Source organism: Moschus berezovskii, chromosome 7 (assembly GCF_049115385.1).
Source record: "Moschus berezovskii isolate FMDL1 chromosome 7, NW_MosBer_1.0, whole genome shotgun sequence".
In the NCBI taxonomy this organism is placed as follows: Eukaryota; Metazoa; Chordata; class Mammalia; order Artiodactyla; family Moschidae; genus Moschus; species Moschus berezovskii.
The window spans coordinates 98,365,204-98,383,105 of record NC_142466.1 but is presented as its reverse complement, the minus strand read 5'-3'; the positions used below and the strand labels follow the sequence as shown (position 1 = coordinate 98,383,105).

At 41.3% G+C, this 17,902-nt stretch overlaps 1 protein-coding gene across 4 annotated transcripts in view; it reads right to left on the bottom strand.

Moving 5' to 3' along the window:
• The window catches only part of PLPPR1 (phospholipid phosphatase related 1), a 299,720-nt gene that overhangs the window by 50,747 nt on the left and 231,071 nt on the right, over window positions 1-17,902 (bottom strand). The window lies entirely within an intron of this gene.

Sequence of the window (17,902 nt, the reverse complement as noted above, 5' to 3'; positions counted from 1 at the left end):
CATACTCCCTCCATCACCCGGCAGCTCTCCTTGTACTGGTGCTGGCAAGTGTATACGTGTCTGGCTCCACGTGCACCGGGCTCAGGGAGTGTGTGCTTACTTGTCTGCCTTGTAACATCTGTTATATAAATCTTCCAGCAAATAAGAACGGCTCCCATCTGAGAGGCAGACCACAGCATCGCTTGTAGAGAGACCCAGTTTCTGCTGCCCCCCCCGCCCCCGCCAGAGGATACGTGGGAACCAAGGCAATGCTGCCCTTCAGGACAGAGGTGAAAAGTCAAAGGACAGTGGCATGTGAATTGGCCAGATTTAGCATGAGATCTGCTCATGGAAAAGTTCAGAAAGTATTAGAGATAAACTTACCTTATTATAAAGTATCAGAGGCAGGTAAATGATGAACAAATGAACAGATGAATGAATGATCAGGAAAGCTAAAGCCTAGAAAGGTTAAGGGAAATTTCCAGAACCACACCCTAAATTAATGGCATGGATAAGAACATCGTACAGGTATCCTATAGCGGTCATAACTCTTATACTTTTCCAAAAAGGTATTACCTTTATTCCAAAAATAAAGGTAAGGATTTCTACTTTTAATAAAGCTTTCTACCAGTCAATAAAGGACTTTGCTGATGATCACATCTTATTCTATACGTACTTCATAAGATTTGGACACAAAAAGGGACACAGTTTTATCCTTCCGTTTAGCCCAGACATGTCCCAGATACTCACCGAGGTTGAGATGAAGCCTTTAATAGGTGTGACGAGTTGGGGGAGTATGGAAACACCATTATTTTCCTCATTCACAATAGAAACACCAAAATGGCAAGATGAGATGGTGATAAAGGTAGACCGAAAAGAGGTCTTTGAGATTACGGAATTATAGAAAATTAAGCTGGAAAAGACCTTGGAAGTTTTCCCATCTAAAACCTTTATTTCATAGATGAGGAAAAGAGGTCCAGCAAGAACTAACTTCTGCTGGATTATCCAATAAGTAAACCAAAGAGGTGCTTACGCTGTCAATCAGCAAAGAAAGGAAACCGAAATGGAGAAAAAGTATTTTAAAATGTTGATTTGTTTAAAAAGTAATCATTTTGGGAAAAATTAGAACTTGGTAGTGTGTCTTTTATGGCTTAAAAATTGTTTCTGTGTGGAAGTACACAAGGGGTAGGGAGGAAGAAGCAGGTTAATCTTAGCGGGTTGAGTCTCCAGTTTTTATTCCAGCCCTGGAGTGACTAACCCAAGGTCACGTAACTAGTTACTGTTAGACCCGGGACAAGAAACCCAAATTTTCTGATCTCCAGGGGGCAAAACACCTGTCATGGAGTGGAAATCACCTCCTATACAAGTTATGGGGGGAGGCAAGGTAGCTCAGCTCTCATGCAGAGAGGCACTGTTTGTCATCTTTATCCACATTCATGTCCATTTCTTTAGCTACAACACCAGAGCAGAGCCTCATACTCTGCCCACTCTTTCACACCAGGCACAGTCTCTGCTTCTGGAATGTTAGCTTTGCGATTCCTCCTCCTCATTGTCTTTAAGGGTCATTTGGGTTAAGAATCTTCCCCAGTCTTCCATTTTCTCTAACTCAATACCTTTCCTCTTTGGTTCAGAAGCCTTGAATTATCTCTGGCTGCACTGAGTTCAAAGTACAAACTCCTAACCATCCTGCTCTAAAGGTCTGTAAGCTCCAAATCATCCTTTCCAATCACTCTCACACACAGCTTGTTTCTGGCTCGACAAGGATTATATTCCATTATCTGACATTTGCTACCTTCCTCCCCAGTGGACCTTCTGTCACCGCTTCTGACCATCCAGTAATCTCTAGACCTTTGCGTGTGTTTCTCGGTGCCTGAAGTTGTTTATTGGCATGTGTAAATTACCAGTGCTCGTGCCACCAGCTCTACTGTTTCAAGCATTTTCTTTCTTTCCTCTTTAACACAAACTTGGATACAGATGTTTCCCATAAGGATGAGAAAGAGGTACTTCCAAGCTGCCCCACTGAATGGTGCTCTTGCTGGCAGCTAGTTTATAAAGTCAAGGCCATGATGTTTCTGTTTCTCGTTGGTTGCACTGCTCAGTTGGACTGACTGGATGGAAAAGAAGCTGGCCAGCTGACCTGAATGTTTTGGAGCTAACACTAGGATTCCAACAGATTGGGGGCTGTGCCTCTGTTTCTGTTTTCTGCACAGGCATGATCTGATTTCTGTTTATCTTTTCCATGTGGCAGGAAATACATTTTCTCTCTCTCAGCTTCATTAGTCCTTAGGAGAAATGTGCCTGGGGAACAGGCAGATCAATGGGGGCTTTTTGGATAAAACAAAAATAAATAAATGGCATCTAGCTTCCTCTAGTGAGGAGGAATGTTACATTTTATTAGGTGCATTTGTGCTACCACTTCCATTTAAAAGAGAAAAAGGCAAAGGGAAGTAAGTGATAGCAAAATTGTGTGTGTGTATGTATATATATATACATATATATATGATCTACATACAAATTACCTATATGTATATTTGTGTGTATATAAAATATATAATCATACATACATATATATATATATATATATAAAATGTATGTGTGTGCATGTTAGGTCACTCAGTCATGTCTGACTCTGTGTAACCCTATGGACTGTAGCCTGCCGGGTTCCTTTGTCCCTGGGATTCCCCAGGCAAGGATATTGGAGTGGTTTGCCATGCCCTCCTCCAGGGGATCTTCCCAACCCAGAGATCGAACCCAGATCTCCTGCATTGCACGCAGATTCTTTACCATGAGCACAGGCTTCTTTTCTATTGAACGTTTTCTCGTGAAAGTGAAAATGAAGTCACTCAGTCATGTCTGACTCTTTGTGACCCCATGGACTGTGGCCTACCAGGCTCCTCCATCCATAGGATTTTCCAGGCAAGAATACTGGAGTGGGTTGCCATTGCCTTCTCCAGGGTATCTTCCTGACCTAGGGATTGAACCCGGGTCTCCCACATTGTAGGCAGATCTTTACCGTCTGAGCCACCAGGGAATCCAGCTTTCTCTCGTGACCATGTATTAAAAAGAAGTTCAGGAACAGGAGAAGCACGTTGATTCTGCTTCCATGGGCACACTCACAGCATGGATGACACACAGTTAGCTGTCAGCGTCCTCCCTTCCTCCTCCCTATCCTGGGCCACATCCATCACTGTCTAGGTTTGTGTCACTCGTGCCAGCTGGCACCCTCGCCGTCTGCGCTGCCTTCTCCAGCCCCGGCTGGGGAGGCCTGGAGGGCGGCCATAATGTTGGTGTCACATAAGCAGATGGCGAGGCTGTGCCGGACCCAAGAGCTGGTGGCAGGGTTGACGAAACTAGTGTGAAAAGAGCAATTAAGGCTGTGTGGAAGATAAGGTGTCAGGAGCTCCCATACCAGGGATTCTCCTCAGCTGTCGCTTCCTAGGAATACAACCCGATATATGAGGATGCATTAAGTCCTGATCATTCCATGAAGATTCAGAAGGCAGCAGCCAGCAGTGTATGAAATCCAGCTTCTCGGAGTCAACAGTCCTGTGTTTCTACCCCAGCCCTCTGCTGATGGGAGAAAAGTTAAGGTCACAGAGGGGTAACTGGGAAGGTCACAAAGCTGAGAGGAGAGACTGAGATCACAGATATATTTTCCTTTGGTTGGTAAAGTCTGAAGCAATTGTGGACCACTAATTTATACAACAGGATACAAGCTAGGAGAGCTAGGACAGATAATGGTGTATGACTCATGTGAGTGAGTGAAACTGTGTGTGTATGTGTGTGCTCAGAGATGTAGGGGCAGACTCATGATGTGGGAATGAGAGGACTGGTATCTGGTTTGGCGTGTAAAAGGGACATTTTTATTTTAAGATTTATTTTTATTATTTGGCTGTCTCAGTCGTGGTTGCAGCATACGGGATCTAGTTCCCTGACCAGGGATCAAACCTGGGCCTCCTGCATTGGAGGCTTGGACTCTTAGCTTCTGGATGACCAGGGAAGTCCCTAAAGGGCATAGTTTGAACTGAGGGATCCTAGTGCTTAGTGACCAATCATCTGTTTGCCCAGGACCAAGGGGTGTCCTGGGACATGGGACCTTTCAGTGCTAACATGGAGATGTTTGTGTGTCTTGAACAAATTGGGGTGCTCAGTCACTCTACCTGAGGCAATGAATGCTTCCCTCCCCAAAAAGCTTCCTTATTCTGGTCTTGCCAGAAGCGATTGAGACCAGTGCCAATTAATCAGCCAACCAACAACTGTTTCTGAAAACTGTCTCTGCATTCAGTCCTGAACTAAGTGTAGTGAAGGTGAGAAATTCTCAGATATGCTCTCTAATCTCAAGTCATTTGTGACCCAACTGGGTAGCACACATCAATACAGGAAACAGACAGTGATCTGTAGGAAGGTGTCAGTTGATCCCAAGCTGGGGTTCATATGTCATTGGTGACCTAGTAGTGATGGGTGTTGACAGAAGGAGAGCAAGGGAAGGGGCTGCTGCATGGAGAAGGAGCGAGGGCAAGGGGGTGGAGAAGGCAGAGTGGTGTGTGTTCAGGGTATTGGCTTTGACTAAGTCCTAGGGACACATATGTTCAATTCCATAGAGAGAGAGGATAAAGGATACTCGGAGCAGAAGGAACGCTGTATCAGAGCTTAGATCAGATCTGGCATGGTTGCAATGCAGAAGCAAAGTCTTAGAACCTCAAGGGATAGTACACATTAAAGATTTGCTTGTTGTTCAGTACTGGCAAAGCGTGTTAGGCACCAAGGTCAGTAGCTGCACAAAACAGCTGGGGTGGGAAACCCTCAAGTGGTACTGATGGAAGTGGGAACAAGATCGTAAGCTGGAGGGGAAACACCTGAGAAAACTGACAGCGAGCCCCATGAGACTGCACTGGGAACCCTTAGAGATAAAAGTGATGCTTTGAGAGGAACTGGAAGTCTTCCATAACAACAGGGGCGAGAGCCAAGGAGAAACGGAAGGAGCAGGAGATGGAGGAGATGGTGATGGTAAAGGTGATGATCTATACTATGCATGTCTTAGGAACTGTTCTAAGCACATGACATGAATCAACTCTTTTCTCTGTGCTCAACCAACCAAAATGGTACACATATTATTTCCATTTTATAGAAGAGGAAACAGAAGCCTAGAGAGATAACATGAATTGTATAAGGTCACACAACTTGGCTGAATCTAGGATTACTACTGTAATTATGATGTATTTCTTCACACAAACTCTGCCAGCTAAAGGGCTAAACCATGTGCTACAGACTTAAGTACTTAAAAAAAAATTTTATTTGACTGTGCTGGGTCTTAGTTGCAGCATGTGGGATCTAGTTCCCTGAGTAGGGATCAAACCTGGGCCCCCTGCATTGGGAGTGTGAAGTCTTAGCCACTGGATCACCAGGGAAGTCCCCAGACTTGAGTACTTTATTCAAATGTCTCCTGGAATCAATTTCTTCATATGTATGAAGATGACACCACCCTTATGGCAGAAAGTGAAGAAGAACTAAACAGCCTTTTGATGAAAGTGAAAGAGGAGAGTGAAAAAGTTGGCTTAAAGCTCAGAAAACAAAGATCATGGCATCCAGTCCCATCACTTCATGACAAATAGATGGGGAAACAGTGGCTGACTTCATTTTTGGGGGGCTACAAAATCACTGCAGATGGTGACTGCAGCCATGAAATTAAAAGATGCATACTCCTTGGAAGGAAAGTTATGACCAACCTAGACAGCATATTAAAAAGAAGAGACATTACTTTGCCAACAAAGGTCCGTCTAGTCAAGGCTATGGTTTTTCCAGTGGTCATCTATGGATGTGAGAGTTGGACTCTAAAGAAAGCTGAGTACTGAAGAATTGATGCTTTTGAACTATGGTGCTGGAGAAGACTCTTGAGAGTCCTTTGGACTGCAAGGAGATCCAATCAGTCCATCCTAAAGAAGATCAGTCCTGGGTGCTCATTGGAAGGACTGATGTTGAAGCTGAAACTCCAGTACTTGGGTCACCTGATGCAAAGAGTTGACTCATTGGAAAAGACCCTGATGTTGGGAAAGATTGAGGGCAGGAGAAGAAGGTGACGAAAGAGGATAAGATGGTTGGATGGCATCACCGACTCAATGGACATGGGTTTGGGTGGACTCGGGGAGTTGATGATGGACAGGGAGGCCTGGCGTGCTGCGGTCCACGGGGTCACAAAGAGTCGGACACGACTGAGCAACTGAACTGATGAAGGTCAATAATTACTCATAAATATGCCATGAGGCATGTTTATATATTCTCATTTTGTTTCAAAAAGAAGTTATACCAACTTCTACTAAAGTAAGCAAGCAAGCAATCATCAATGAGCTGCTGGAACAGAAGAAATAAATATGGAGACAGGAATTATATCCTTGAGTATACGTTGTCTAATAGTCAACACAATAAGGAATTACTGGTCAGTTTCACATTTCATAGCAACTATAAGATAAAAACCAATCAATGGGACAGAAATTCATCCTGGGTCCTCACAAGCAACATGATAAACAATGACCATGCTGAGAATGGCTGTGCTGTTCCTTATATGGGATTTCATATCAACTCTTAACATAGACTGATGGCATCACATTAAAGCTAAATGCACAAAAACAATACTGTGAGATAGAAGGGAGGAGGTGGAGATCATGATTCAGTGTAGGTTAAACTTGAGAGATACAGCACAATGAAAGGTTAAGGCTGCCTAGCCTGGAAACCCACTCTGCTGCTTACTAGGAATGTGACAAATTCCTGTGCCTCTGTTTACTCGTTAATAAAGTGAAGGGGCTAGTAATACAACAGCACCTACATCTTCAGGTCTTTGTGCAGATTAAATGTATAGTATTTAGAGCAATATTTGACTCAATAGTAAGCATGTTCTAGAAGAATGCATAGACTATGTATTCTTCCACATTCTTTCCTATAGTTTCTCTCAGATTAGGTTTTTAAAAACTACTGGGTAGCAGTAAATTAGATACTACCTTTTCATAAGTATTCTGCTAGTGAAACACAGATCCACATATTTTTTAAAAAATGGATTTCATTGTTTAATGATACTACGATGTCACGAAACTCCGTCCAGAGTTCATCAGGCACTCTATCAGATCTAGTCCCTTAAACCTATTTCTCACTTCCACTATATGATCATAAGGGATTTGATTTAGGTCATACCTGAATGGTCTAGTGGTTTTCCCCACTTTCTTCAATTTAAGTCTGAATTTGGCAATAAGGAGTTCATGATCTGAGTCACAGTCAGCTCCCGGTCTTGTTTTTGCTGACTGTATAGAGCTTCTATATCTTTGGCTGCAAAGAATATAATCAATCTGATTTCAGTGTTGACCATCTGGTGATGTCCATGTGTAGAGTTTTCTCTTATGTTGTTGGAAGAGGGTGTTTTGTATGACCAGTGTGTTCTTTTGGCAAAACTCAATTAGCCTTTGCCCTGCTTCTTTCCGTGCTCCAAGGCCAAATTTGCCTGTTACTCCAGGTGTTTCTTGACTTCCTACTGTTGCATTCCAGTCCCTTATAATGAAAAGGACATCTTTTTTGGGCGTTAGTTCTAAAAGGTCTTGTAGGTCTTCATAGAAGCATTCAGTTTTAGCTTCTTCAGCATTACTGGTTGGGGCACAGACTTGGATTACCGTGATACTGAATGATTTGCCTTGGAAATGAACAGAGATCACTCTGTCATTTTTGAGATTGCATCCAAGTATTGCATTTCAGACTCTTTTCTTGACTATGATGGCTACTCCATTTCTTCTAAGGGATTCCTGCCCATAGTAGTGGATATAATGGTCATTTGAGTTAAATTTACCCATTCCAGTCCATTTTAGTTCGCTGATACCTAGAATGTTCACTCTTGCCATCTCCTGTTTGACCGAAGAATGCTCAAACTACTGCACAATTGCGCTCATCTCACATTCTTCACATGGAGAAGAAAAAGGCAACCCATTCTGGTATTCTCGCCTTGAAAACTCCATGGTCAGAGGAACCTGGCAGTCTTCAGTCCATGGGGTCGCAAAGAGTCAGGCATCAGCACATGCTAGCAAAGTAATGCTCAAAATTCTCCAAGCCAGGCTTCAGCAATACATGAATTGTGAACTTCCAGATGTTCAAGCTGGTTTTAGAAAAGGCAGAGGAACCAGAGATCAAATTGCCAACATCTATCTGCTGGCTCATGGAAAAAGCAAGAGAGTTCCAGAAAAACATCTACTTTTGCTTTATTGACTATGCTAAAGCCTTTGACTGTGTGGATCACAATAAACTGGAAAATTCTGAAAGAGATGGGAATACCAGACCACCTGAACTATCTCTTGAGAAACCTGTATGCAGGTCAGGAAGCAGCAGTAAGAACTGGCCATGGAACAACAGACTGGTTCCAAATAAGAAAAGGAATACATCAAGGCTGTATATTGTCGCCCTGCTTATTTAACTTATATGCAGAGTACATCAAGAAAAACGCTGGGCTGGATGAAGCACAAGCTGGAATCAAAAGTGCTGGGAGAAATATCAATAACCTCAGATATGCAGATGACACCACCCTTATGGCAGAAAGTGAAGAAGAACTAAAAAGCCTCTTGATGAAAGTGAAAGAGGAGAGTGAAAAAGTTGGCTTAAAGCTCAACATTCAGAAAACTAAGATAATGGCATCTGGTCCCATCACTTCATGGGAAATAGATGGGGAAACAGTGGAAACAGTGGCTGACTTTATTTTGGGGGGCTCCAAAATCACTGCAGATGGTGACTGCAGCCATGAAATTAAAAGACACTTATTCCTTGGTAGGAAAGTTATGACCAACCTGTATAGCATATTAAAAACCAGAGACATTACTTTGCCAACAAAGGTCCATCTAGTCAAGGCTATAGTTTTTCCAGTAGTCATGTATGGATGTGAGAGTTGGACTGTGAAGAAAGCTGATCGCCAAAGAACTGATACTTTTGAACTGTGGTGTTGGAGAAGACTCTTAAGAGTCCCTTGGACTGCAAGGAGATCCAACCAGTCCATCCTAAAGGAGGATCAGTCCTGGGTGTTCATTGGAAGGACTGATGTTGGACTGCAGTTAAACTCCACTACTTTTGCCAGCTGACTCATTGGAAAAGACCCTGATGTTGGGAAGGATTGAGGGCAGGAGGAGATGGGGAAGACAGAGGATGAGATGGCTGGATGGCATCACCAACTCTATGGACATGAGTCTGGGTAAACTCCGGGAGTTGGTGATGGACAGGGAGGCCTGGCATGCTGTGACTCATGGGGTCGCAAAGAGTCGGACACGACTGAGCGACTGAACTGAATGATACTACATTGGTAATTTTAGAGTAGACTAGTTCTTGCCTGGAGAATCCCAGGGACGGGGGAGCCTGGTGGGCTTCCGTCTATGGGGTCACACAGAGTCGGACACGACTGAAGTGACTTAGCAGCAGCAGCAGCAGTGGAAGGAACCTTTGATCAGTCTGCTCTCTGTAGGACAAATCTTTTAACCTTTTCTCATCCTGGTTTCTTCCGTGAGAAATGACTGCATTACTTTTCAGGGCATCACCGACTCAATGGACATGAGTTTGAGTGAACTCCGGGAGTTGGTGATGGACAGGGAGGCCTGGCGTGCTGTGATTCATGGGGTCGCAAAGAGTCGGACACAACTGAGCGATTGAACTGAACTGAATCATTATTAGCTTCATGTAGGGATACTGTATCTTAATATGTCCTTTATTATGCTGAGTTTCTACACTGAAGTATGAAACCATTAGTGGATTGTGAAACAAATGTACACAGTTTGAAGTTCAGCCAGAATTTTGTAGGGAAAAAACAGAAAAAAAAATGAATATATTAGAGAATTTTACATATAGTAAGGACAAGTCTCTTAAAAATTTTTATTAAAGTATGCTTGACTTACAATGTTGTGTTAATTCCTTCTGTACAGCAAAGTGACTTAGTTATACATATATATATATATTATTTTTCATATTTTTCCCATTTTGGTTTATTACAAGATATTGAATATAGTTCCCTGTGTTATACAGTAGGACCCTGTTCTTTAGCCATCTGATATATACTAGTTTGTACCTGCTAATCCCAAACTCCCAGTCCTAAGAACGAGTGTTTTTATGTGAAACTTTTTTGAGTATGCAATATATAGGCAGAAGGAGAATGTATACTACAAAGTGAAACTTATTTCTTTCTTTCAGTTATATTTTTAAACATCTTTCAATAAAATGGGATTTTATTAGATAAGTGTCTCATCATAAGCAAGTTCCTTATACTTTAGTGACTAAGACATGTAAGTTCAAATCCCAAATCTAGTAATTACTACTGTATGTCTTCGAACCAATTGTTTAACCTGTCTATGCCTTAATTTTCTCACCTGTGAAATGCTCATGAGAGTAGTAAGAGAACTATATGATTTAGTATATCAAAACCACTTACCTGTCAATACTCGTGGAAATGTATATCAAAAAGAGTAAATTTTTACCATATGTAAATTTAAAAATACATTAAAAATACCTACACTGAGTAGGCACTCAAAACTGTTAGACTTGAGTAGAATATACATTGTTTTCTGAATGAGCAAACAATACTCAGGCACTAAAATACATGAGAATATAAAATCATTGGATTAGCCAAGACTGAATGATCAACTAGTTTTTCCATGTACAAAAGATAGAAAAGATGCTTCTTAACAAGCATCTTATTTCTACAAATATGAATTTTCAAGAGTCAAACTATTCTTAGTTTGCTATTTGGAAAGGATATCTTCTCTCAAGAAATCACAGTATAAAAATATTAAGCAACTAATATTCTTTTGTCAATGCATTGGATTCTTAATTGTCTATTTTTTATTCTGAAAGATTTTAAAAATTATTGTGGTAAGACACTTAAAATAAGATCTATGTTCTTAACAAATATTTAAGAGTACCATTATGTTATTGATGACTATAGGTCAAATGTACAGCAGATTTTTAGAGCTTATTCCCCTCTTTTTTTGAGCTGTATAATGCTTTTGTAATCAATACCATAGGAAATGGATGGATCCAACATTTCTAACATTTTAAAAATATATACACCACGGGTCACATTGCTGTCAGCCTGCATAGGGACTGAGATTGTGGCTACTGCATCTGTCTGTGCTGATCCTCTGGTATTTTTCTGGAGAAAAAGCATCATTTCTAGATAGTACCAATAGAGCTTAAAACCCTGGGATCTGAACTGAGTACCCTGAAACTTCATACCTGTTGATTAGTAACTCTCCATTTACCCCTCAGTCCATAATCTTTTAATTAGTAGGCAATTAAGTTATGGTTACCCATGACATCCTCATGTAAAAACTGAAAAACTTATTATGGACCAGTGTATATATGAGAATTCATTCCTTTTTAAGGATAACCAAAGGTATATCCATAGGCAAGGATGTAGATGAAATGAGATTGTTCAGTTATTCAACTATTATTCATTGAGTGCCTACTACATGCAGACACTGGGGGTTTACAGTTGCTGACAAAACTGAAAAACAAATAACAAAACTTATAAAACAGACATGATTGTTGGACTCATGAGGCTTTCTGTGGGGTATACAGATATTATAAAAGCAAACCCAAAGGAATGAGAATAATGACTCCCATTGACTGAGCACATAACCAAGTATGTGCTTTGAAATGTATTGTTACATGATACTCATGCCACCCTGTGAGATGATGAGTTACCCTCATTTAAAGCAGAGTACATTTATCAAAGCTCACAGAACTAGTGAATGGTGGAGTAGGATTTGAACCTCTGGTGTCACTTAAGCATAATGAGATGATGTCTGTAAAGTGCTTAGCCTAATGCCTTCTTAGCACCTAGTGAGTGCTCAGCCCTTCCTTTCTCGTATTCTTTGATTCTCTATTCTCTTGTCCTTTTCAATGGGCATGGGGTAAGAGTAGGGGTTGACTGATCACTTCCCACCCAGAGCTCTCCTTTCCTAGTATTTAATCAATTTATTTGGCTGTTTCAGGTCTTAGTTGTGGCACGCAGGCTCTTCGTTGCAGTGGAGTGCTCTGCCTGTTTTCCTCTAAGGGCTTTACAGTGTCTGGCCTTACATTTAGGTCTGATCCATTTTGAGTTTATGCTGTTAGAGAATGTTCTCATTTCATTCTTTTACATGTAGCTGTCTGGTTTTCCAACACCATTTACTGAAGAGACTATCTTGTCTCCATTGTATATTCTTGCCTCCTTTGTCATAGATTAATTGACCATAGGTCTGTGGGTTTATCTCTGGGTTTTCTATCCTGTTCCATACATACTTGGATCTATATTTCTTTTTTTATGCTAGTACCATACTGTCTTGATTACTGTAGCTTTGTAGTATAGTCTGAAGTCAGAGGTTATGATTCCTCCTGCCCTGTTTTTCTTTGGCTTGCTTTGGCTGCTTGCTTTGGCTGCTTGGGGTGTCTTTTGTGTTTCTATATAAATTGAAATTTTTTTTGTCTTAGTTCTGTGAAAAATGCCACTGGTAATTTGATAGGGATTGCACTGATTCTGTATATTGCCTTGGGTAGTATAGTCAGTTTGACAATATTGGTTCTTCCAATCCAAGAACATGGTATATCTTTCCATCTGTTTGTGTCATCTTCAATTTCTTTTATCAGCATCTTAGAGTTTTCAGAGTACAGATCTTTTATCTCCTTCAGTTCAGTTCAGTCGCTCAGTCGTGACTGATAGGTTTATTCCTATTTTATTCTTTTTGATGTGATGATAAATGGGGCTGTTTCCTTAATTTCTCTTTCTGATCTTTTATTGTTAGTGTATAGGGATGCAAGAGATTTCTGTGTATTAATTTTGTATCCTGCAACATTACCAAATTCATTGGTGAATGCTCTAGTAGTTTTTTCTCTTTTTTTAGAATATTTATTTATTTATTTGGCTGTGCTAGGTCTTAGCTGCAGCATGCAGGATCTTCAGCTGTGGCATGGGACCTCTTAGTTGTGGCATGTGGGATCTAGTTCCCCAACCAGGGATTCAACCTGGGCCCCTTGCATTTGGAGCACAGAGTCTTAAGTCGCTGGACCAACCACGGAACTACTAGAACTACATTCTGGTAGTTAGGATTTTCTACTAGTTAGGATCCTCGTTAGGATTTTCTTTGTTACTTGTTATAATTGAATGATGGATTGATGGAAGGAGGGAAGGAAGGATGGATGAATGGATGGATATCACAATAAGAAGAGAAAATGACTGTGAGAGACACGTGATGAGACAGGGGAAGGGTTATGTTGGCAATAACATCTGAGCTGGTTATATGGTACAGGAGTTTATGGCCTTAGAGCTTAAAGACCCAGATACAATACTAGATACACCATCAAAAGGCTTGGCTTCAGGCAACGTACAAAATCTCTCCAAATCTGTTTCCTCATGTTTAAAATAGATATACTTAACACTGAACTGTGAAAATTAAAATATGTAAAATGTAATGTTTAGCTCATAGCTTATAGTACTTGCTGATAAAGGGGAGTTCTTTGCCCTCCTTAGCCTCCTCATAGCAGAAAAAACAGCAGAAACTTTCTGGAAAACCTAATAAAAAAAAAGTTACATAAAATCAACTGACCAGTCAGAAACACCACAAGATTTAAGGTGCTACCCATATGCAGAGCCCCACTGCCCTGTGGGAGAAGGGTAAGCAAACAAGGTCCTGTGTGACTTGGCTCTCAAAGATGACTTGAGGACTGAAGAAACTGAGGACTGGACGAACTGTGTTCCCAGTTGAGCATCACAGGGAGGTGGCAATGGAAGCCATTTCTAAGGGCAGCTGAGTGTGCCTTTGGTCAAGATGTTCCACATTTAGTCAACACTCTCTGAGGTTATAAAGGAGGATCCAAAGAGGGGAGAAACCCCATAATTTGGAGAGGAAGTCCTGACTTTTGGTCTTTTCCTCTCACTGACTGGTTTCTAAGGAATTTGAAATGAGATCCACAAACCTTTGTGTGTCTCTGTTGACCAGCTCAGGACATGTTAAATCCAGGAGCTACAGAGCTCATTGTGTGGCCACCTGAACCTGGAAAAGCCATGAGGGCTAATGCATGGTTTTCAGAGGGAAAAGTAAAGGGGACATGTAAAACCAAGAGACCATAAGGCCTGGAGAGAGAGAATAATTTTGGTTCTGATGGTTTTGCAGTTTTTGCTTTTAGTTTGTGCTGAGGGTTGTCTGCTTTCTGGTTTTCAGTGAATTCACTTTTACTCTAATTTCAAAAGGTTTGGCTTCACATAATGCAGTTGGTTTTCTGTTCTATGAATCCAAAGAGCCATGATCAAAACAACCTACCCTGTTGTTCTTAAAAGAGTTGGTCCTTTAGGGCACTGGAATGAGACCTCTGCTCTAAACCCACAAACACTCTTGGGTTCAACTTTCCCAGAGCCTGACTTCTTTGTGGGATTGAATATCATTGGATAAAAAGCTACAGGAATAACAAGTAGGTCATCTGAATGCCAGTCTTTAGACTCTTAACACCAAAGGCCTCACTTCCTCTTGTGGAGGAAGGGGAGAAGGGTGTAGATGGGGGAGTATAGGGCCTCTGGTGTGCCATCCATTCCAGTCAAAAGCACTGAAGGAAATCTTTAGAAATACGATTGCCCGAGCATTCAGAAGAGTTAGCCCTCCTCCAAAGAATGAAGACTTGTGTCATTTCTGACAGCCAAGACATAGGCAGCAGACTTATTAAGTGTATCAGTAGGTCCAAGGGGGTTTGAGTGGGCATAGGGAAGGAAAAAATCTCATTAATCTGAGAGGATGAGGCCTTCTCAATTTTTAAAGAGCCAGTTGAAGAAATTACACTTATACTATAATTTCAAAAGGAAATGCAATTTTCTCACCATCTTTAAAATTTCTTTCATTAATAATCAAAAGAGATTTTCAGTGAAAGAGATACAGGCTTAATCAGCAGGCACAGCCCCTGTGTGAACAAAGCCGGGTATCACAAGTGAATACATGAAGCCGGATTTGAATCATCATTACTGCAATCTTTGCTTTCTAACTGAACACTGATTTGCCTTTGGGGAGACTGATTTGATTTTCTGCCTAAAGAATCATTTTGGGTCTAGTGCCTAGTCTGAAGGAAAAAGAGGACTTTATTCTTACTTCCTTTAGCCTATCCACACTATACTAATATCCACACTAAAATCCTAATGTATGATGTTCCAAGTAAAGGTACCTTACTGAAGGACTTCAACTATTTAATCCACTTAATCAAAGGAAAATATAATAGGATAAGATTTCAGCCAAAAAAAAGAAATTTCCTAGTCATTGTGGGCCCTTTTGTTACAGGATTAAGTTCTACGGGACTTCATCTTATCCTGTATTTTTCTTTATTTAGGGGTAATCTGTATGCAGGTCAGGAAGCAACAGTTAGAACTGGCCATGGAACAACAGACTGGTTCTAAATAGTAAAAGGAGTACGTCAAGGTTGTATATTATCACCCTGCTTATTTAACTTATATGCAGAGTACATCATGAGGAGCACTGGGCTGAAAGAAGCACAAGCTGGAATCAAGATTTCTGGGAGAAATATCAATAACCTCAGATATGCAGATGACACCACCCTTATGGCAGAAAGTGAAGAGGAACTCAAAAGCCTCTTGATGAAAGTGAAAGAGGAGAGTGAAAAGGTTGGCTTGAAGCTCAACATTCAGAAAACAAAGATCATGGCATCTGGTCCCATCACTTCATGGGAAATAGATGGGGAAACAGTGGAAACAGTGTCAGACTTAATTTTTTTGGGCTCCAAAATCACTGCAGATGCTGATTGCAGCCATGAAATTAAAAGACGCTTACTCCTTGGAAGGAAAGTTATGACCAACCTAGACAGCATATTAAAAAGCAGAGACATTACTTTGCCAACAAAGGTCCATCTAGTCAAGGCTATGGTTTTTCCTGTGGTCATGTATGGATGTGAGAGTTGGACTGTGAAGAAAACTGATCGCTGAAGAATTAATGCTTTTGAACTGTGGTGCTGGAGAAGACTCTTGCAAGTCCCTTGTACTGCAAGGAGATCCAACCAGTCCATTCTAGAGGAGATCAATCCTGGGTGTTCATTGGAAGGACTGATGCTAAAGCTGAAACTGCAATGCTTTGGCCACCTCATGCGACGAGTTGACTCACTGGAAAAGACTCTGATGCTGGGAGGGATTGGAGGTGGGAGGAGATGGGGACGACAGAGAATGAGGTGGCTGGATGGCATCACCGACTCGATGGACATGAGTTTGAGTGAACTCCGGGAGTTGGTGATGGACAGGGAGGCCTGGCGTGCTGTGATTCATGGGGTCGCAAAGAGTCGGACAGGACTGAGTGACCGAACTGAACTGAAGGTCATGTAATGTGATTTTCATCATTAGGAATACTTTGGTATAGGATGCCTCAGTATCCAAGAGGCAGTTATTGGTGGAAAGGAAATTAGTTTTGGTCAAAAAGCCAGCAATCAGGGAGAAGGTAGATTCGCGTCCCCCCAAAACCAAATCTGAAGATTCTGCGTGGCCATGATAATTTTTTTTGTAATTGGGAAAGACAATTGCTTTACAAATTTTTTCTTGGTTTCTGCTGTACAACAATGTGAATTAGCCATATGTAGACATATATCCCTTCTCTCAAGAGCCTCCCTCCCACCCCTCCAACCCCGATCATCACAGAGCACCTGGCTGAGCTCCTTGGGCTGTACAGCAGCTTCCCACTAGCTATGTTTTACACATGGTAATGTATAAATGTCAATGCTACTCTCTGTTTGTCCCACCCTCTTCTTCCCTGATTGTGTCTACAAGTCTGGTTTCTATGTCTGCATCTCTGTTTGTGCCCTGCACATGGGTTTAACAGTACTATTTTTCTGGATTCCATATATTATGCGTTAATATACGGTATTTGTTTTTCTCTTTCTGACTTAACTATGTGTAAAAAGACTCTGATGCTGGGAAAGGTTGGGGGCGGCAGGAGAAGGGGACAACGGAGAATGAGATGGCTGGATGGCATCACCGACTCTGTGGACATGAGTTTGAGTGAGCTCCGGGAGTTGGTGATGGACAGGGAGGCCTGGAGTGCTGTGATTCATGGGGTTGCGGAGAGTCGGACACGACTGAGCGACTGAACTGAACTGAACTGAACTGAACAGGCTCTACATTCATCCACCTCACTACAACTGACTCAAATTTGTTCCTTTTTATGGCTGAGTAACATTCCATTGCTAAGGGTTCGACACGACTGAGCGACTTCACTTTCACTTTTCACTTTCACACATTGGAGAAGGAAATGGCAACCCACTCCGGTGTTCTTGCCTGGAGAATCCCAGGGAAGGGGGAGCCTGGTGGGCTTCCATCTATGGGGTCACACAGAGTCGGACACGACTGAAGTGACTTAGCAGCAGCAGCAGCAACAACATTCCATTGCATATATGTACAACTTTATCCATTCATTTGTTGATGGACGTCTTGGTTGCTTCCATGTCCTGGCTATTGTAAATAGTGCTGCAGTGAATACTGGGGTACATGTGTGTCTTTCAATTCTGAGCATATACCCTGAGATAACCATAATTCAAAGACTATATGACCTAAAACATCATGGGATGTCTTATTGGTATATTGGTTAAAACTAAAGTTTATAATATAACCAGCATGTTCTGAATAGTATTCTCTGGTATGTAAGATGTTAATAAGTGTTTTGCAGAGAGAGAGAGAAGGAATGAGATCTGTGGTCAAAAAAGTTGTAATGACTTTTTTTAAAAAAATATGATAATTTCATGGGCTTACTGTTTTGTGGCTTTAAAAGGAAACTAGAGATTGAGAAATAATATATAGCTCTTTAAATATTAAAATCACACTGTTATCTCAAAAATATTGAGAATGCCTATTTTTTATTTACAATAAGAATCCTTTTCTCACTATGAGCTTTTAAATTATGGACTTGGG